The sequence below is a fragment of the Pelodiscus sinensis genome, chromosome 3 (assembly GCF_049634645.1).
Source record: "Pelodiscus sinensis isolate JC-2024 chromosome 3, ASM4963464v1, whole genome shotgun sequence".
In the NCBI taxonomy this organism is placed as follows: Eukaryota; Metazoa; Chordata; order Testudines; family Trionychidae; genus Pelodiscus; species Pelodiscus sinensis.
Window position 1 is genome coordinate 120,032,924 of NC_134713.1, and position 15,097 is coordinate 120,048,020.

Here is a 15,097-nt window from a genome sequence, read left to right on the forward strand (position 1 = left end):
CCCTGGGTTTCTGTAGTGTAGTGGTTATCACGTTCGCTTCACACGCGAAAGGTCCCTGGTTCGAAACCAGGCAGAAACAGGCCTCCTTTTGCCGTGGGGCCTGGAAAAACGCAGGCTTGCACAAGTGGGCAGCTGCTCGCCGCCTGGGCGTGCGCTCGTGCCCTCTCGCTCGCTGCTCTGGGCCTACGGCAGCCTTTTGTCCGCCGTTCTCTTCGGTGCTGCTGGGAGAAAGAAGCCCGGGCGGGCAGCACCCTCGGTCCTGGCGCCGGCCCCCCCCCCCGCGCCTCACCTGGAGGCGTGGGCCAGTGGCGCAACGGATAACGCGCCTGACTACGGATCAGGAGATTGCAGGTTCGACTCCTGCCTGGCTTGTGGTGACGGCACCTTCCGGGATGCGGGTGCTTTTTTTTTTTCTTTCCCTTTCCCTTTCCCTTTCCTCCCCTTCTTTGTTCTCCTTCCCCCGGCGGCCAGGAAAAGCGCGTGCCCCACGGGGCCAAGAGGAACACTGGCCGCGGCTTTCAGCGCCGCTCCATTGCCGTGACCGGGCCTCCTCGCCCGCCAAACTTTTCGCCCGCCTGACCCCGATGTGATTTGAACACATAGCCTTCTGATCTGGAGTCAGACGCGCTGCCGTTGCGCCACGAGGCCAGCCGGCAGGCCCTGCAGCTCTTGGTGCTGCGAGGGCGGGCAGCGGGGCCGGGAAGGAGCCGCGGCGGAAAAAGAAGGGGCTGCATTGGCCGTGAATCGAACACGGGCCTCCCGCGTGGCGGGCGAGAATTCTACCACTGAACCACCAATGCCTTGCTGGGAGGAACCGGCCTTCGAGCGGAGCCTGTGCTCTCGGCCGTGCGGCCACCTGCCAGGGCCCGAGGCGGCGGCGGCCTGCCAGCCAAAGGGGGCCTCTCCGGCAGGCCCCTCAGTGGCCGTGTCGGGCCCTGGGTTTCTGTAGTGTAGTGGTTATCACGTTCGCTTCACACGCGAAAGGTCCCTGGTTCGAAACCAGGCAGAAACAGGCCTCCTTTTGCCGTGGGGCCTGGAAAAACGCAGGCTTGCACAAGTGGGCAGCTGCTCGCCGCCTGGGCGTGCGCTCGTGCCCTCTCGCTCGCTGCTCTGGGCCTACGGCAGCCTTTTGTCCGCCGTTCTCTTCGGTGCTGCTGGGAGAAAGAAGCCCGGGCGGGCAGCACCCTCGGTCCTGGCGCCGGCCCCCCCCCCGCGCCTCACCTGGAGGCGTGGGCCAGTGGCGCAACGGATAACGCGCCTGACTACGGATCAGGAGATTGCAGGTTCGACTCCTGCCTGGCTTGTGGTGACGGCACCTTCCGGGATGCGGGTGCTTTTTTTTTTTCTTTCCCTTTCCCTTTCCCTTTCCCTTTCCTCCCCTTCTTTGTTCTCCTTCCCCCGGCGGCCAGGAAAAGCGCGTGCCCCACGGGGCCAAGAGGAACACTGGCCGCGGCTTTCAGCGCCGCTCCATTGCCGTGACCGGGCCTCCTCGCCCGCCAAACTTTTCGCCCGCCTGACCCCGATGTGATTTGAACACATAGCCTTCTGATCTGGAGTCAGACGCGCTGCCGTTGCGCCACGAGGCCAGCCGGCAGGCCCTGCAGCTCTTGGTGCTGCGAGGGCGGGCAGCGGGGCCGGGAAGGAGCCGCGGCGGAAAAAGAAGGGGCTGCATTGGCCGTGAATCGAACACGGGCCTCCCGCGTGGCGGGCGAGAATTCTACCACTGAACCACCAATGCCTTGCTGGGAGGAACCGGCCTTCGAGCGGAGCCTGTGCTCTCGGCCGTGCGGCCACCTGCCAGGGCCCGAGGCGGCGGCGGCCTGCCAGCCAAAGGGGGCCTCTCCGGCAGGCCCCTCAGTGGCCGTGTCGGGCCCTGGGTTTCTGTAGTGTAGTGGTTATCACGTTCGCTTCACACGCGAAAGGTCCCTGGTTCGAAACCAGGCAGAAACAGGCCTCCTTTTGCCGTGGGGCCTGGAAAAACGCAGGCTTGCACAAGTGGGCAGCTGCTCGCCGCCTGGGCGTGCGCTCGTGCCCTCTCGCTCGCTGCTCTGGGCCTACGGCAGCCTTTTGTCCGCCGTTCTCTTCGGTGCTGCTGGGAGAAAGAAGCCCGGGCGGGCAGCACCCTCGGTCCTGGCGCCGGCCCCCCCCCCCGCGCCTCACCTGGAGGCGTGGGCCAGTGGCGCAACGGATAACGCGCCTGACTACGGATCAGGAGATTGCAGGTTCGACTCCTGCCTGGCTTGTGGTGACGGCACCTTCCGGGATGCGGGTGCTTTTTTTTTTTCTTTCCCTTTCCCTTTCCCTTTCCTCCCCTTCTTTGTTCTCCTTCCCCCGGCGGCCAGGAAAAGCGCGTGCCCCACGGGGCCAAGAGGAACACTGGCCGCGGCTTTCAGCGCCGCTCCATTGCCGTGACCGGGCCTCCTCGCCCGCCAAACTTTTCGCCCGCCTGACCCCGATGTGATTTGAACACATAGCCTTCTGATCTGGAGTCAGACGCGCTGCCGTTGCGCCACGAGGCCAGCCGGCAGGCCCTGCAGCTCTTGGTGCTGCGAGGGCGGGCAGCGGGGCCGGGAAGGAGCCGCGGCGGAAAAAGAAGGGGCTGCATTGGCCGTGAATCGAACACGGGCCTCCCGCGTGGCGGGCGAGAATTCTACCACTGAACCACCAATGCCTTGCTGGGAGGAACCGGCCTTCGAGCGGAGCCTGTGCTCTCGGCCGTGCGGCCACCTGCCAGGGCCCGAGGCGGCGGCGGCCTGCCAGCCAAAGGGGGCCTCTCCGGCAGGCCCCTCAGTGGCCGTGTCGGGCCCTGGGTTTCTGTAGTGTAGTGGTTATCACGTTCGCTTCACACGCGAAAGGTCCCTGGTTCGAAACCAGGCAGAAACAGGCCTCCTTTTGCCGTGGGGCCTGGAAAAACGCAGGCTTGCACAAGTGGGCAGCTGCTCGCCGCCTGGGCGTGCGCTCGTGCCCTCTCGCTCGCTGCTCTGGGCCTACGGCAGCCTTTTGTCCGCCGTTCTCTTCGGTGCTGCTGGGAGAAAGAAGCCCGGGCGGGCAGCACCCTCGGTCCTGGCGCCGGCCCCCCCCCCCCGCGCCTCACCTGGAGGCGTGGGCCAGTGGCGCAACGGATAACGCGCCTGACTACGGATCAGGAGATTGCAGGTTCGACTCCTGCCTGGCTTGTGGTGACGGCACCTTCCGGGATGCGGGTGCTTTTTTTTTTTCTTTCCCTTTCCCTTTCCCTTTCCTCCCCTTCTTTGTTCTCCTTCCCCCGGCGGCCAGGAAAAGCGCGTGCCCCACGGGGCCAAGAGGAACACTGGCCGCGGCTTTCAGCGCCGCTCCATTGCCGTGACCGGGCCTCCTCGCCCGCCAAACTTTTCGCCCGCCTGACCCCGATGTGATTTGAACACATAGCCTTCTGATCTGGAGTCAGACGCGCTGCCGTTGCGCCACGAGGCCAGCCGGCAGGCCCTGCAGCTCTTGGTGCTGCGAGGGCGGGCAGCGGGGCCGGGAAGGAGCCGCGGCGGAAAAAGAAGGGGCTGCATTGGCCGTGAATCGAACACAGGCCTCCCGCGTGGCGGGCGAGAATTCTACCACTGAACCACCAATGCCTTGCTGGGAGGAACCGGCCTTCGAGCGGAGCCTGTGCTCTCGGCCGTGCGGCCACCTGCCAGGGCCCGAGGCGGCGGCGGCCTGCCAGCCAAAGGGGGCCTCTCCGGCAGGCCCCTCAGTGGCCGTGTCGGGCCCTGGGTTTCTGTAGTGTAGTGGTTATCACGTTCGCTTCACACGCGAAAAGTCCCTGGTTCGAAACCAGGCAGAAACAGGCCTCCTTTTGCCGTGGGGCCTGGAAAAACGCAGGCTTGCACAAGTGGGCAGCTGCTCGCCGCCTGGGCGTGCGCTCGTGCCCTCTCGCTCGCTGCTCTGGGCCTACGGCAGCCTTTTGTCCGCCGTTCTCTTCGGTGCTGCTGGGAGAAAGAAGCCCGGGCGGGCAGCACCCTCGGTCCTGGCGCCGGCCCCCCCCCCGCGCCTCACCTGGAGGCGTGGGCCAGTGGCGCAACGGATAACGCGCCTGACTACGGATCAGGAGATTGCAGGTTCGACTCCTGCCTGGCTTGTGGTGACGGCACCTTCCGGGATGCGGGTGCTTTTTTTTTTTCTTTCCCTTTCCCTTTCCCTTTCCCTTTCCTCCCCTTCTTTGTTCTCCTTCCCCCGGCGGCCAGGAAAAGCGCGTGCCCCACGGGGCCAAGAGGAACACTGGCCGCGGCTTTCAGCGCCGCTCCATTGCCGTGACCGGGCCTCCTCGCCCGCCAAACTTTTCGCCCGCCTGACCCCGATGTGATTTGAACACATAGCCTTCTGATCTGGAGTCAGACGCGCTGCCGTTGCGCCACGAGGCCAGCCGGCAGGCCCTGCAGCTCTTGGTGCTGCGAGGGCGGGCAGCGGGGCCGGGAAGGAGCCGCGGCGGAAAAAGAAGGGGCTGCATTGGCCGTGAATCGAACACGGGCCTCCCGCGTGGCGGGCGAGAATTCTACCACTGAACCACCAATGCCTTGCTGGGAGGAACCGGCCTTCGAGCGGAGCCTGTGCTCTCGGCCGTGCGGCCACCTGCCAGGGCCCGAGGCGGCGGCGGCCTGCCAGCCAAAGGGGGCCTCTCCGGCAGGCCCCTCAGTGGCCGTGTCGGGCCCTGGGTTTCTGTAGTGTAGTGGTTATCACGTTCGCTTCACACGCGAAAGGTCCCTGGTTCGAAACCAGGCAGAAACAGGCCTCCTTTTGCCGTGGGGCCTGGAAAAACGCAGGCTTGCACAAGTGGGCAGCTGCTCGCCGCCTGGGCGTGCGCTCGTGCCCTCTCGCTCGCTGCTCTGGGCCTACGGCAGCCTTTTGTCCGCCGTTCTCTTCGGTGCTGCTGGGAGAAAGAAGCCCGGGCGGGCAGCACCCTCGGTCCTGGCGCCGGCCCCCCCCCCCCGCGCCTCACCTGGAGGCGTGGGCCAGTGGCGCAACGGATAACGCGCCTGACTACGGATCAGGAGATTGCAGGTTCGACTCCTGCCTGGCTTGTGGTGACGGCACCTTCCGGGATGCGGGTGCTTTTTTTTTTTCTTTCCCTTTCCCTTTCCCTTTCCTCCCCTTCTTTGTTCTCCTTCCCCCGGCGGCCAGGAAAAGCGCGTGCCCCACGGGGCCAAGAGGAACACTGGCCGCGGCTTTCAGCGCCGCTCCATTGCCGTGACCGGGCCTCCTCGCCCGCCAAACTTTTCGCCCGCCTGACCCCGATGTGATTTGAACACATAGCCTTCTGATCTGGAGTCAGACGCGCTGCCGTTGCGCCACGAGGCCAGCCGGCAGGCCCTGCAGCTCTTGGTGCTGCGAGGGCGGGCAGCGGGGCCGGGAAGGAGCCGCGGCGGAAAAAGAAGGGGCTGCATTGGCCGTGAATCGAACACGGGCCTCCCGCGTGGCGGGCGAGAATTCTACCACTGAACCACCAATGCCTTGCTGGGAGGAACCGGCCTTCGAGCGGAGCCTGTGCTCTCGGCCGTGCGGCCACCTGCCAGGGCCCGAGGCGGCGGCGGCCTGCCAGCCAAAGGGGGCCTCTCCGGCAGGCCCCTCAGTGGCCGTGTCGGGCCCTGGGTTTCTGTAGTGTAGTGGTTATCACGTTCGCTTCACACGCGAAAGGTCCCTGGTTCGAAACCAGGCAGAAACAGGCCTCCTTTTGCCGTGGGGCCTGGAAAAACGCAGGCTTGCACAAGTGGGCAGCTGCTCGCCGCCTGGGCGTGCGCTCGTGCCCTCTCGCTCGCTGCTCTGGGCCTACGGCAGCCTTTTGTCCGCCGTTCTCTTCGGTGCTGCTGGGAGAAAGAAGCCCGGGCGGGCAGCACCCTCGGTCCTGGCGCCGGCCCCCCCCCCCGCGCCTCACCTGGAGGCGTGGGCCAGTGGCGCAACGGATAACGCGCCTGACTACGGATCAGGAGATTGCAGGTTCGACTCCTGCCTGGCTTGTGGTGACGGCACCTTCCGGGATGCGGGTGCTTTTTTTTTTTCTTTCCCTTTCCCTTTCCCTTTCCTCCCCTTCTTTGTTCTCCTTCCCCCGGCGGCCAGGAAAAGCGCGTGCCCCACGGGGCCAAGAGGAACACTGGCCGCGGCTTTCAGCGCCGCTCCATTGCCGTGACCGGGCCTCCTCGCCCGCCAAACTTTTCGCCCGCCTGACCCCGATGTGATTTGAACACATAGCCTTCTGATCTGGAGTCAGACGCGCTGCCGTTGCGCCACGAGGCCAGCCGGCAGGCCCTGCAGCTCTTGGTGCTGCGAGGGCGGGCAGCGGGGCCGGGAAGGAGCCGCGGCGGAAAAAGAAGGGGCTGCATTGGCCGTGAATCGAACACGGGCCTCCCGCGTGGCGGGCGAGAATTCTACCACTGAACCACCAATGCCTTGCTGGGAGGAACCGGCCTTCGAGCGGAGCCTGTGCTCTCGGCCGTGCGGCCACCTGCCAGGGCCCGAGGCGGCGGCGGCCTGCCAGCCAAAGGGGGCCTCTCCGGCAGGCCCCTCAGTGGCCGTGTCGGGCCCTGGGTTTCTGTAGTGTAGTGGTTATCACGTTCGCTTCACACGCGAAAGGTCCCTGGTTCGAAACCAGGCAGAAACAGGCCTCCTTTTGCCGTGGGGCCTGGAAAAACGCAGGCTTGCACAAGTGGGCAGCTGCTCGCCGCCTGGGCGTGCGCTCGTGCCCTCTCGCTCGCTGCTCTGGGCCTACGGCAGCCTTTTGTCCGCCGTTCTCTTCGGTGCTGCTGGGAGAAAGAAGCCCGGGCGGGCAGCACCCTCGGTCCTGGCGCCGGCCCCCCCCCCCCGCGCCTCACCTGGAGGCGTGGGCCAGTGGCGCAACGGATAACGCGCCTGACTACGGATCAGGAGATTGCAGGTTCGACTCCTGCCTGGCTTGTGGTGATGGCACCTTCCGGGATGCGGGTGCTTTTTTTTTTTCTTTCCCTTTCCCTTTCCCTTTCCTCCCCTTCTTTGTTCTCCTTCCCCCGGCGGCCAGGAAAAGCGCGTGCCCCACGGGGCCAAGAGGAACACTGGCCGCGGCTTTCAGCGCCGCTCCATTGCCGTGACCGGGCCTCCTCGCCCGCCAAACTTTTCGCCCGCCTGACCCCGATGTGATTTGAACACATAGCCTTCTGATCTGGAGTCAGACGCGCTGCCGTTGCGCCACGAGGCCAGCCGGCAGGCCCTGCAGCTCTTGGTGCTGCGAGGGCGGGCAGCGGGGCCGGGAAGGAGCCGCGGCGGAAAAAGAAGGGGCTGCATTGGCCGTGAATCGAACACGGGCCTCCCGCGTGGCGGGCGAGAATTCTACCACTGAACCACCAATGCCTTGCTGGGAGGAACCGGCCTTCGAGCGGAGCCTGTGCTCTCGGCCGTGCGGCCACCTGCCAGGGCCCGAGGCGGCGGCGGCCTGCCAGCCAAAGGGGGCCTCTCCGGCAGGCCCCTCAGTGGCCGTGTCGGGCCCTGGGTTTCTGTAGTGTAGTGGTTATCACGTTCGCTTCACACGCGAAAGGTCCCTGGTTCGAAACCAGGCAGAAACAGGCCTCCTTTTGCCGTGGGGCCTGGAAAAACGCAGGCTTGCACAAGTGGGCAGCTGCTCGCCGCCTGGGCGTGCGCTCGTGCCCTCTCGCTCGCTGCTCTGGGCCTACGGCAGCCTTTTGTCCGCCGTTCTCTTCGGTGCTGCTGGGAGAAAGAAGCCCGGGCGGGCAGCACCCTCGGTCCTGGCGCCGGCCCCCCCCCCCGCGCCTCACCTGGAGGCGTGGGCCAGTGGCGCAACGGATAACGCGCCTGACTACGGATCAGGAGATTGCAGGTTCGACTCCTGCCTGGCTTGTGGTGACGGCACCTTCCGGGATGCGGGTGCTTTTTTTTTTTCTTTCCCTTTCCCTTTCCCTTTCCTCCCCTTCTTTGTTCTCCTTCCCCCGGCGGCCAGGAAAAGCGCGTGCCCCACGGGGCCAAGAGGAACACTGGCCGCGGCTTTCAGCGCCGCTCCATTGCCGTGACCGGGCCTCCTCGCCCGCCAAACTTTTCGCCCGCCTGACCCCGATGTGATTTGAACACATAGCCTTCTGATCTGGAGTCAGACGCGCTGCCGTTGCGCCACGAGGCCAGCCGGCAGGCCCTGCAGCTCTTGGTGCTGCGAGGGCGGGCAGCGGGGCCGGGAAGGAGCCGCGGCGGAAAAAGAAGGGGCTGCATTGGCCGTGAATCGAACACGGGCCTCCCGCGTGGCGGGCGAGAATTCTACCACTGAACCACCAATGCCTTGCTGGGAGGAACCGGCCTTCGAGCGGAGCCTGTGCTCTCGGCCGTGCGGCCACCTGCCAGGGCCCGAGGCGGCGGCGGCCTGCCAGCCAAAGGGGGCCTCTCCGGCAGGCCCCTCAGTGGCCGTGTCGGGCCCTGGGTTTCTGTAGTGTAGTGGTTATCACGTTCGCTTCACACGCGAAAGGTCCCTGGTTCGAAACCAGGCAGAAACAGGCCTCCTTTTGCCGTGGGGCCTGGAAAAACGCAGGCTTGCACAAGTGGGCAGCTGCTCGCCGCCTGGGCGTGCGCTCGTGCCCTCTCGCTCGCTGCTCTGGGCCTACGGCAGCCTTTTGTCCGCCGTTCTCTTCGGTGCTGCTGGGAGAAAGAAGCCCGGGCGGGCAGCACCCTCGGTCCTGGCGCCGGCCCCCCCCCCCCGCGCCTCACCTGGAGGCGTGGGCCAGTGGCGCAACGGATAACGCGCCTGACTACGGATCAGGAGATTGCAGGTTCGACTCCTGCCTGGCTTGTGGTGACGGCACCTTCCGGGATGCGGGTGCTTTTTTTTTTTCTTTCCCTTTCCCTTTCCCTTTCCTCCCCTTCTTTGTTCTCCTTCCCCCGGCGGCCAGGAAAAGCGCGTGCCCCACGGGGCCAAGAGGAACACTGGCCGCGGCTTTCAGCGCCGCTCCATTGCCGTGACCGGGCCTCCTCGCCCGCCAAACTTTTCGCCCGCCTGACCCCGATGTGATTTGAACACATAGCCTTCTGATCTGGAGTCAGACGCGCTGCCGTTGCGCCACGAGGCCAGCCGGCAGGCCCTGCAGCTCTTGGTGCTGCGAGGGCGGGCAGCGGGGCCGGGAAGGAGCCGCGGCGGAAAAAGAAGGGGCTGCATTGGCCGTGAATCGAACACGGGCCTCCCGCGTGGCGGGCGAGAATTCTACCACTGAACCACCAATGCCTTGCTGGGAGGAACCGGCCTTCGAGCGGAGCCTGTGCTCTCGGCCGTGCGGCCACCTGCCAGGGCCCGAGGCGGCGGCGGCCTGCCAGCCAAAGGGGGCCTCTCCGGCAGGCCCCTCAGTGGCCGTGTCGGGCCCTGGGTTTCTGTAGTGTAGTGGTTATCACGTTCGCTTCACACGCGAAAGGTCCCTGGTTCGAAACCAGGCAGAAACAGGCCTCCTTTTGCCGTGGGGCCTGGAAAAACGCAGGCTTGCACAAGTGGGCAGCTGCTCGCCGCCTGGGCGTGCGCTCGTGCCCTCTCGCTCGCTGCTCTGGGCCTACGGCAGCCTTTTGTCCGCCGTTCTCTTCGGTGCTGCTGGGAGAAAGAAGCCCGGGCGGGCAGCACCCTCGGTCCTGGCGCCGGCCCCCCCCCCCGCGCCTCACCTGGAGGCGTGGGCCAGTGGCGCAACGGATAACGCGCCTGACTACGGATCAGGAGATTGCAGGTTCGACTCCTGCCTGGCTTGTGGTGATGGCACCTTCCGGGATGCGGGTGCTTTTTTTTTTTCTTTCCCTTTCCCTTTCCCTTTCCTCCCCTTCTTTGTTCTCCTTCCCCCGGCGGCCAGGAAAAGCGCGTGCCCCACGGGGCCAAGAGGAACACTGGCCGCGGCTTTCAGCGCCGCTCCATTGCCGTGACCGGGCCTCCTCGCCCGCCAAACTTTTCGCCCGCCTGACCCCGATGTGATTTGAACACATAGCCTTCTGATCTGGAGTCAGACGCGCTGCCGTTGCGCCACGAGGCCAGCCGGCAGGCCCTGCAGCTCTTGGTGCTGCGAGGGCGGGCAGCGGGGCCGGGAAGGAGCCGCGGCGGAAAAAGAAGGGGCTGCATTGGCCGTGAATCGAACACGGGCCTCCCGCGTGGCGGGCGAGAATTCTACCACTGAACCACCAATGCCTTGCTGGGAGGAACCGGCCTTCGAGCGGAGCCTGTGCTCTCGGCCGTGCGGCCACCTGCCAGGGCCCGAGGCGGCGGCGGCCTGCCAGCCAAAGGGGGCCTCTCCGGCAGGCCCCTCAGTGGCCGTGTCGGGCCCTGGGTTTCTGTAGTGTAGTGGTTATCACGTTCGCTTCACACGCGAAAGGTCCCTGGTTCGAAACCAGGCAGAAACAGGCCTCCTTTTGCCGTGGGGCCTGGAAAAACGCAGGCTTGCACAAGTGGGCAGCTGCTCGCCGCCTGGGCGTGCGCTCGTGCCCTCTCGCTCGCTGCTCTGGGCCTACGGCAGCCTTTTGTCCGCCGTTCTCTTCGGTGCTGCTGGGAGAAAGAAGCCCGGGCGGGCAGCACCCTCGGTCCTGGCGCCGGCCCCCCCCCCCCGCGCCTCACCTGGAGGCGTGGGCCAGTGGCGCAACGGATAACGCGCCTGACTACGGATCAGGAGATTGCAGGTTCGACTCCTGCCTGGCTTGTGGTGATGGCACCTTCCGGGATGCGGGTGCTTTTTTTTTTTCTTTCCCTTTCCCTTTCCCTTTCCTCCCCTTCTTTGTTCTCCTTCCCCCGGCGGCCAGGAAAAGCGCGTGCCCCACGGGGCCAAGAGGAACACTGGCCGCGGCTTTCAGCGCCGCTCCATTGCCGTGACCGGGCCTCCTCGCCCGCCAAACTTTTCGCCCGCCTGACCCCGATGTGATTTGAACACATAGCCTTCTGATCTGGAGTCAGACGCGCTGCCGTTGCGCCACGAGGCCAGCCGGCAGGCCCTGCAGCTCTTGGTGCTGCGAGGGCGGGCAGCGGGGCCGGGAAGGAGCCGCGGCGGAAAAAGAAGGGGCTGCATTGGCCGTGAATCGAACACGGGCCTCCCGCGTGGCGGGCGAGAATTCTACCACTGAACCACCAATGCCTTGCTGGGAGGAACCGGCCTTCGAGCGGAGCCTGTGCTCTCGGCCGTGCGGCCACCTGCCAGGGCCCGAGGCGGCGGCGGCCTGCCAGCCAAAGGGGGCCTCTCCGGCAGGCCCCTCAGTGGCCGTGTCGGGCCCTGGGTTTCTGTAGTGTAGTGGTTATCACGTTCGCTTCACACGCGAAAGGTCCCTGGTTCGAAACCAGGCAGAAACAGGCCTCCTTTTGCCGTGGGGCCTGGAAAAACGCAGGCTTGCACAAGTGGGCAGCTGCTCGCCGCCTGGGCGTGCGCTCGTGCCCTCTCGCTCGCTGCTCTGGGCCTACGGCAGCCTTTTGTCCGCCGTTCTCTTCGGTGCTGCTGGGAGAAAGAAGCCCGGGCGGGCAGCACCCTCGGTCCTGGCGCCGGCCCCCCCCCCCCGCGCCTCACCTGGAGGCGTGGGCCAGTGGCGCAACGGATAACGCGCCTGACTACGGATCAGGAGATTGCAGGTTCGACTCCTGCCTGGCTTGTGGTGACGGCACCTTCCGGGATGCGGGTGCTTTTTTTTTTTCTTTCCCTTTCCCTTTCCCTTTCCTCCCCTTCTTTGTTCTCCTTCCCCCGGCGGCCAGGAAAAGCGCGTGCCCCACGGGGCCAAGAGGAACACTGGCCGCGGCTTTCAGCGCCGCTCCATTGCCGTGACCGGGCCTCCTCGCCCGCCAAACTTTTCGCCCGCCTGACCCCGATGTGATTTGAACACATAGCCTTCTGATCTGGAGTCAGACGCGCTGCCGTTGCGCCACGAGGCCAGCCGGCAGGCCCTGCAGCTCTTGGTGCTGCGAGGGCGGGCAGCGGGGCCGGGAAGGAGCCGCGGCGGAAAAAGAAGGGGCTGCATTGGCCGTGAATCGAACACGGGCCTCCCGCATGGCGGGCGAGAATTCTACCACTGAACCACCAATGCCTTGCTGGGAGGAACCGGCCTTCGAGCGGAGCCTGTGCTCTCGGCCGTGCGGCCACCTGCCAGGGCCCGAGGCGGCGGCGGCCTGCCAGCCAAAGGGGGCCTCTCCGGCAGGCCCCTCAGTGGCCGTGTCGGGCCCTGGGTTTCTGTAGTGTAGTGGTTATCACGTTCGCTTCACACGCGAAAGGTCCCTGGTTCGAAACCAGGCAGAAACAGGCCTCCTTTTGCCGTGGGGCCTGGAAAAACGCAGGCTTGCACAAGTGGGCAGCTGCTCGCCGCCTGGGCGTGCGCTCGTGCCCTCTCGCTCGCTGCTCTGGGCCTACGGCAGCCTTTTGTCCGCCGTTCTCTTCGGTGCTGCTGGGAGAAAGAAGCCCGGGCGGGCAGCACCCTCGGTCCTGGCGCCGGCCCCCCCCCCGCGCCTCACCTGGAGGCGTGGGCCAGTGGCGCAACGGATAACGCGCCTGACTACGGATCAGGAGATTGCAGGTTCGACTCCTGCCTGGCTTGTGGTGACGGCACCTTCCGGGATGCGGGTGCTTTTTTTTTTTCTTTCCCTTTCCCTTTCCCTTTCCTCCCCTTCTTTGTTCTCCTTCCCCCGGCGGCCAGGAAAAGCGCGTGCCCCACGGGGCCAAGAGGAACACTGGCCGCGGCTTTCAGCGCCGCTCCATTGCCGTGACCGGGCCTCCTCGCCCGCCAAACTTTTCGCCCGCCTGACCCCGATGTGATTTGAACACATAGCCTTCTGATCTGGAGTCAGACGCGCTGCCGTTGCGCCACGAGGCCAGCCGGCAGGCCCTGCAGCTCTTGGTGCTGCGAGGGCGGGCAGCGGGGCCGGGAAGGAGCCGCGGCGGAAAAAGAAGGGGCTGCATTGGCCGTGAATCGAACACGGGCCTCCCGCGTGGCGGGCGAGAATTCTACCACTGAACCACCAATGCCTTGCTGGGAGGAACCGGCCTTCGAGCGGAGCCTGTGCTCTCGGCCGTGCGGCCACCTGCCAGGGCCCGAGGCGGCGGCGGCCTGCCAGCCAAAGGGGGCCTCTCCGGCAGGCCCCTCAGTGGCCGTGTCGGGCCCTGGGTTTCTGTAGTGTAGTGGTTATCACGTTCGCTTCACACGCGAAAGGTCCCTGGTTCGAAACCAGGCAGAAACAGGCCTCCTTTTGCCGTGGGGCCTGGAAAAACGCAGGCTTGCACAAGTGGGCAGCTGCTCGCCGCCTGGGCGTGCGCTCGTGCCCTCTCGCTCGCTGCTCTGGGCCTACGGCAGCCTTTTGTCCGCCGTTCTCTTCGGTGCTGCTGGGAGAAAGAAGCCCGGGCGGGCAGCACCCTCGGTCCTGGCGCCGGCCCCCCCCCCCCGCGCCTCACCTGGAGGCGTGGGCCAGTGGCGCAACGGATAACGCGCCTGACTACGGATCAGGAGATTGCAGGTTCGACTCCTGCCTGGCTTGTGGTGACGGCACCTTCCGGGATGCGGGTGCTTTTTTTTTTTCTTTCCCTTTCCCTTTCCCTTTCCTCCCCTTCTTTGTTCTCCTTCCCCCGGCGGCCAGGAAAAGCGCGTGCCCCACGGGGCCAAGAGGAACACTGGCCGCGGCTTTCAGCGCCGCTCCATTGCCGTGACCGGGCCTCCTCGCCCGCCAAACTTTTCGCCCGCCTGACCCCGATGTGATTTGAACACATAGCCTTCTGATCTGGAGTCAGACGCGCTGCCGTTGCGCCACGAGGCCAGCCGGCAGGCCCTGCAGCTCTTGGTGCTGCGAGGGCGGGCAGCGGGGCCGGGAAGGAGCCGCGGCGGAAAAAGAAGGGGCTGCATTGGCCGTGAATCGAACACGGGCCTCCCGCGTGGCGGGCGAGAATTCTACCACTGAACCACCAATGCCTTGCTGGGAGGAACCGGCCTTCGAGCGGAGCCTGTGCTCTCGGCCGTGCGGCCACCTGCCAGGGCCCGAGGCGGCGGCGGCCTGCCAGCCAAAGGGGGCCTCTCCGGCAGGCCCCTCAGTGGCCGTGTCGGGCCCTGGGTTTCTGTAGTGTAGTGGTTATCACGTTCGCTTCACACGCGAAAGGTCCCTGGTTCGAAACCAGGCAGAAACAGGCCTCCTTTTGCCGTGGGGCCTGGAAAAACGCAGGCTTGCACAAGTGGGCAGCTGCTCGCCGCCTGGGCGTGCGCTCGTGCCCTCTCGCTCGCTGCTCTGGGCCTACGGCAGCCTTTTGTCCGCCGTTCTCTTCGGTGCTGCTGGGAGAAAGAAGCCCGGGCGGGCAGCACCCTCGGTCCTGGCGCCGGCCCCCCCCCCGCGCCTCACCTGGAGGCGTGGGCCAGTGGCGCAACGGATAACGCGCCTGACTACGGATCAGGAGATTGCAGGTTCGACTCCTGCCTGGCTTGTGGTGACGGCACCTTCCGGGATGCGGGTGCTTTTTTTTTTTCTTTCCCTTTCCCTTTCCCTTTCCTCCCCTTCTTTGTTCTCCTTCCCCCGGCGGCCAGGAAAAGCGCGTGCCCCACGGGGCCAAGAGGAACACTGGCCGCGGCTTTCAGCGCCGCTCCATTGCCGTGACCGGGCCTCCTCGCCCGCCAAACTTTTCGCCCGCCTGACCCCGATGTGATTTGAACACATAGCCTTCTGATCTGGAGTCAGACGCGCTGCCGTTGCGCCACGAGGCCAGCCGGCAGGCCCTGCAGCTCTTGGTGCTGCGAGGGCGGGCAGCGGGGCCGGGAAGGAGCCGCGGCGGAAAAAGAAGGGGCTGCATTGGCCGTGAATCGAACACGGGCCTCCCGCGTGGCAGGCGAGAATTCTACCACTGAACCACCAATGCCTTGCTGGGAGGAACCGGCCTTCGAGCGGAGCCTGTGCTCTCGGCCGTGCGGCCACCTGCCAGGGCCCGAGGCGGCGGCGGCCTGCCAGCCAAAGGGGGCCTCTCCGGCAGGCCCCTCAGTGGCCGTGTCGGGCCCTGGGTTTCTGTAGTGTAGTGGTTATCACGTTCGCTTCACACGCGAAAGGTCCCTGGTTCGAAACCAGGCAGAAACAGGCCTCCTTTTGCCGTGGGGCCTGGAAAAACGCAGGCTTGCACAAGTGGGCAGCTGCTCGCCGCCTGGGCGTGCG

At 65.9% G+C, this 15,097-nt stretch overlaps 40 non-coding genes across 40 annotated transcripts; 10 read left to right on the top strand and 30 right to left on the bottom strand.

Moving 5' to 3' along the window:
- Positions 1-576: 576 nt before the first annotated feature.
- TRNAW-CCA (transfer RNA tryptophan (anticodon CCA)) lies at positions 577-648 on the bottom strand. Its single transcript has one exon. It is a non-coding gene; the product is annotated as a tRNA-Trp (tRNA).
- Positions 649-729: 81 nt separating this feature from the next.
- On the bottom strand, positions 730-800 carry TRNAG-GCC (transfer RNA glycine (anticodon GCC)). Its single transcript has one exon. It is a non-coding gene; the product is annotated as a tRNA-Gly (tRNA).
- A 714-nt stretch (positions 801-1,514) lies between these two features.
- On the bottom strand, positions 1,515-1,586 carry TRNAW-CCA (transfer RNA tryptophan (anticodon CCA)). Its single transcript has one exon. It is a non-coding gene; the product is annotated as a tRNA-Trp (tRNA).
- Positions 1,587-1,667: 81 nt separating this feature from the next.
- On the bottom strand, positions 1,668-1,738 carry TRNAG-GCC (transfer RNA glycine (anticodon GCC)). The gene has a single exon. It is a non-coding gene; the product is annotated as a tRNA-Gly (tRNA).
- A 709-nt stretch (positions 1,739-2,447) lies between these two features.
- On the bottom strand, positions 2,448-2,519 carry TRNAW-CCA (transfer RNA tryptophan (anticodon CCA)). The gene has a single exon. It is a non-coding gene; the product is annotated as a tRNA-Trp (tRNA).
- An 81-nt stretch (positions 2,520-2,600) lies between these two features.
- On the bottom strand, positions 2,601-2,671 carry TRNAG-GCC (transfer RNA glycine (anticodon GCC)). Its single transcript has one exon. It is a non-coding gene; the product is annotated as a tRNA-Gly (tRNA).
- A 710-nt stretch (positions 2,672-3,381) lies between these two features.
- Positions 3,382-3,453, bottom strand: TRNAW-CCA (transfer RNA tryptophan (anticodon CCA)). Its single transcript has one exon. It is a non-coding gene; the product is annotated as a tRNA-Trp (tRNA).
- An 866-nt stretch (positions 3,454-4,319) lies between these two features.
- TRNAW-CCA (transfer RNA tryptophan (anticodon CCA)) lies at positions 4,320-4,391 on the bottom strand. The gene has a single exon. It is a non-coding gene; the product is annotated as a tRNA-Trp (tRNA).
- An 81-nt stretch (positions 4,392-4,472) lies between these two features.
- On the bottom strand, positions 4,473-4,543 carry TRNAG-GCC (transfer RNA glycine (anticodon GCC)). Its single transcript has one exon. It is a non-coding gene; the product is annotated as a tRNA-Gly (tRNA).
- Positions 4,544-5,253: 710 nt separating this feature from the next.
- Positions 5,254-5,325, bottom strand: TRNAW-CCA (transfer RNA tryptophan (anticodon CCA)). The gene has a single exon. It is a non-coding gene; the product is annotated as a tRNA-Trp (tRNA).
- An 81-nt stretch (positions 5,326-5,406) lies between these two features.
- Positions 5,407-5,477, bottom strand: TRNAG-GCC (transfer RNA glycine (anticodon GCC)). Its single transcript has one exon. It is a non-coding gene; the product is annotated as a tRNA-Gly (tRNA).
- A 709-nt stretch (positions 5,478-6,186) lies between these two features.
- Positions 6,187-6,258, bottom strand: TRNAW-CCA (transfer RNA tryptophan (anticodon CCA)). The gene has a single exon. It is a non-coding gene; the product is annotated as a tRNA-Trp (tRNA).
- Positions 6,259-6,339: 81 nt separating this feature from the next.
- Positions 6,340-6,410, bottom strand: TRNAG-GCC (transfer RNA glycine (anticodon GCC)). Its single transcript has one exon. It is a non-coding gene; the product is annotated as a tRNA-Gly (tRNA).
- A 710-nt stretch (positions 6,411-7,120) lies between these two features.
- On the bottom strand, positions 7,121-7,192 carry TRNAW-CCA (transfer RNA tryptophan (anticodon CCA)). The gene has a single exon. It is a non-coding gene; the product is annotated as a tRNA-Trp (tRNA).
- An 81-nt stretch (positions 7,193-7,273) lies between these two features.
- TRNAG-GCC (transfer RNA glycine (anticodon GCC)) lies at positions 7,274-7,344 on the bottom strand. The gene has a single exon. It is a non-coding gene; the product is annotated as a tRNA-Gly (tRNA).
- A 432-nt stretch (positions 7,345-7,776) lies between these two features.
- On the top strand, positions 7,777-7,849 carry TRNAR-ACG (transfer RNA arginine (anticodon ACG)). The gene has a single exon. It is a non-coding gene; the product is annotated as a tRNA-Arg (tRNA).
- Positions 7,850-8,053: 204 nt separating this feature from the next.
- TRNAW-CCA (transfer RNA tryptophan (anticodon CCA)) lies at positions 8,054-8,125 on the bottom strand. Its single transcript has one exon. It is a non-coding gene; the product is annotated as a tRNA-Trp (tRNA).
- Positions 8,126-8,206: 81 nt separating this feature from the next.
- Positions 8,207-8,277, bottom strand: TRNAG-GCC (transfer RNA glycine (anticodon GCC)). Its single transcript has one exon. It is a non-coding gene; the product is annotated as a tRNA-Gly (tRNA).
- Positions 8,278-8,710: 433 nt separating this feature from the next.
- On the top strand, positions 8,711-8,783 carry TRNAR-ACG (transfer RNA arginine (anticodon ACG)). The gene has a single exon. It is a non-coding gene; the product is annotated as a tRNA-Arg (tRNA).
- Positions 8,784-8,987: 204 nt separating this feature from the next.
- Positions 8,988-9,059, bottom strand: TRNAW-CCA (transfer RNA tryptophan (anticodon CCA)). Its single transcript has one exon. It is a non-coding gene; the product is annotated as a tRNA-Trp (tRNA).
- An 81-nt stretch (positions 9,060-9,140) lies between these two features.
- On the bottom strand, positions 9,141-9,211 carry TRNAG-GCC (transfer RNA glycine (anticodon GCC)). The gene has a single exon. It is a non-coding gene; the product is annotated as a tRNA-Gly (tRNA).
- A 432-nt stretch (positions 9,212-9,643) lies between these two features.
- Positions 9,644-9,716, top strand: TRNAR-ACG (transfer RNA arginine (anticodon ACG)). Its single transcript has one exon. It is a non-coding gene; the product is annotated as a tRNA-Arg (tRNA).
- Positions 9,717-9,920: 204 nt separating this feature from the next.
- Positions 9,921-9,992, bottom strand: TRNAW-CCA (transfer RNA tryptophan (anticodon CCA)). The gene has a single exon. It is a non-coding gene; the product is annotated as a tRNA-Trp (tRNA).
- An 81-nt stretch (positions 9,993-10,073) lies between these two features.
- TRNAG-GCC (transfer RNA glycine (anticodon GCC)) lies at positions 10,074-10,144 on the bottom strand. The gene has a single exon. It is a non-coding gene; the product is annotated as a tRNA-Gly (tRNA).
- A 433-nt stretch (positions 10,145-10,577) lies between these two features.
- TRNAR-ACG (transfer RNA arginine (anticodon ACG)) lies at positions 10,578-10,650 on the top strand. The gene has a single exon. It is a non-coding gene; the product is annotated as a tRNA-Arg (tRNA).
- A 204-nt stretch (positions 10,651-10,854) lies between these two features.
- On the bottom strand, positions 10,855-10,926 carry TRNAW-CCA (transfer RNA tryptophan (anticodon CCA)). The gene has a single exon. It is a non-coding gene; the product is annotated as a tRNA-Trp (tRNA).
- Positions 10,927-11,007: 81 nt separating this feature from the next.
- On the bottom strand, positions 11,008-11,078 carry TRNAG-GCC (transfer RNA glycine (anticodon GCC)). The gene has a single exon. It is a non-coding gene; the product is annotated as a tRNA-Gly (tRNA).
- A 433-nt stretch (positions 11,079-11,511) lies between these two features.
- On the top strand, positions 11,512-11,584 carry TRNAR-ACG (transfer RNA arginine (anticodon ACG)). The gene has a single exon. It is a non-coding gene; the product is annotated as a tRNA-Arg (tRNA).
- Positions 11,585-11,788: 204 nt separating this feature from the next.
- On the bottom strand, positions 11,789-11,860 carry TRNAW-CCA (transfer RNA tryptophan (anticodon CCA)). Its single transcript has one exon. It is a non-coding gene; the product is annotated as a tRNA-Trp (tRNA).
- A 583-nt stretch (positions 11,861-12,443) lies between these two features.
- TRNAR-ACG (transfer RNA arginine (anticodon ACG)) lies at positions 12,444-12,516 on the top strand. The gene has a single exon. It is a non-coding gene; the product is annotated as a tRNA-Arg (tRNA).
- Positions 12,517-12,720: 204 nt separating this feature from the next.
- TRNAW-CCA (transfer RNA tryptophan (anticodon CCA)) lies at positions 12,721-12,792 on the bottom strand. Its single transcript has one exon. It is a non-coding gene; the product is annotated as a tRNA-Trp (tRNA).
- Positions 12,793-12,873: 81 nt separating this feature from the next.
- On the bottom strand, positions 12,874-12,944 carry TRNAG-GCC (transfer RNA glycine (anticodon GCC)). Its single transcript has one exon. It is a non-coding gene; the product is annotated as a tRNA-Gly (tRNA).
- A 433-nt stretch (positions 12,945-13,377) lies between these two features.
- TRNAR-ACG (transfer RNA arginine (anticodon ACG)) lies at positions 13,378-13,450 on the top strand. Its single transcript has one exon. It is a non-coding gene; the product is annotated as a tRNA-Arg (tRNA).
- A 204-nt stretch (positions 13,451-13,654) lies between these two features.
- TRNAW-CCA (transfer RNA tryptophan (anticodon CCA)) lies at positions 13,655-13,726 on the bottom strand. The gene has a single exon. It is a non-coding gene; the product is annotated as a tRNA-Trp (tRNA).
- An 81-nt stretch (positions 13,727-13,807) lies between these two features.
- TRNAG-GCC (transfer RNA glycine (anticodon GCC)) lies at positions 13,808-13,878 on the bottom strand. Its single transcript has one exon. It is a non-coding gene; the product is annotated as a tRNA-Gly (tRNA).
- A 139-nt stretch (positions 13,879-14,017) lies between these two features.
- Positions 14,018-14,090, top strand: TRNAV-CAC (transfer RNA valine (anticodon CAC)). Its single transcript has one exon. It is a non-coding gene; the product is annotated as a tRNA-Val (tRNA).
- Positions 14,091-14,309: 219 nt separating this feature from the next.
- TRNAR-ACG (transfer RNA arginine (anticodon ACG)) lies at positions 14,310-14,382 on the top strand. Its single transcript has one exon. It is a non-coding gene; the product is annotated as a tRNA-Arg (tRNA).
- Positions 14,383-14,586: 204 nt separating this feature from the next.
- On the bottom strand, positions 14,587-14,658 carry TRNAW-CCA (transfer RNA tryptophan (anticodon CCA)). Its single transcript has one exon. It is a non-coding gene; the product is annotated as a tRNA-Trp (tRNA).
- Positions 14,659-14,739: 81 nt separating this feature from the next.
- Positions 14,740-14,810, bottom strand: TRNAG-GCC (transfer RNA glycine (anticodon GCC)). Its single transcript has one exon. It is a non-coding gene; the product is annotated as a tRNA-Gly (tRNA).
- A 139-nt stretch (positions 14,811-14,949) lies between these two features.
- Positions 14,950-15,022, top strand: TRNAV-CAC (transfer RNA valine (anticodon CAC)). Its single transcript has one exon. It is a non-coding gene; the product is annotated as a tRNA-Val (tRNA).
- Positions 15,023-15,097: the final 75 nt, after the last annotated feature.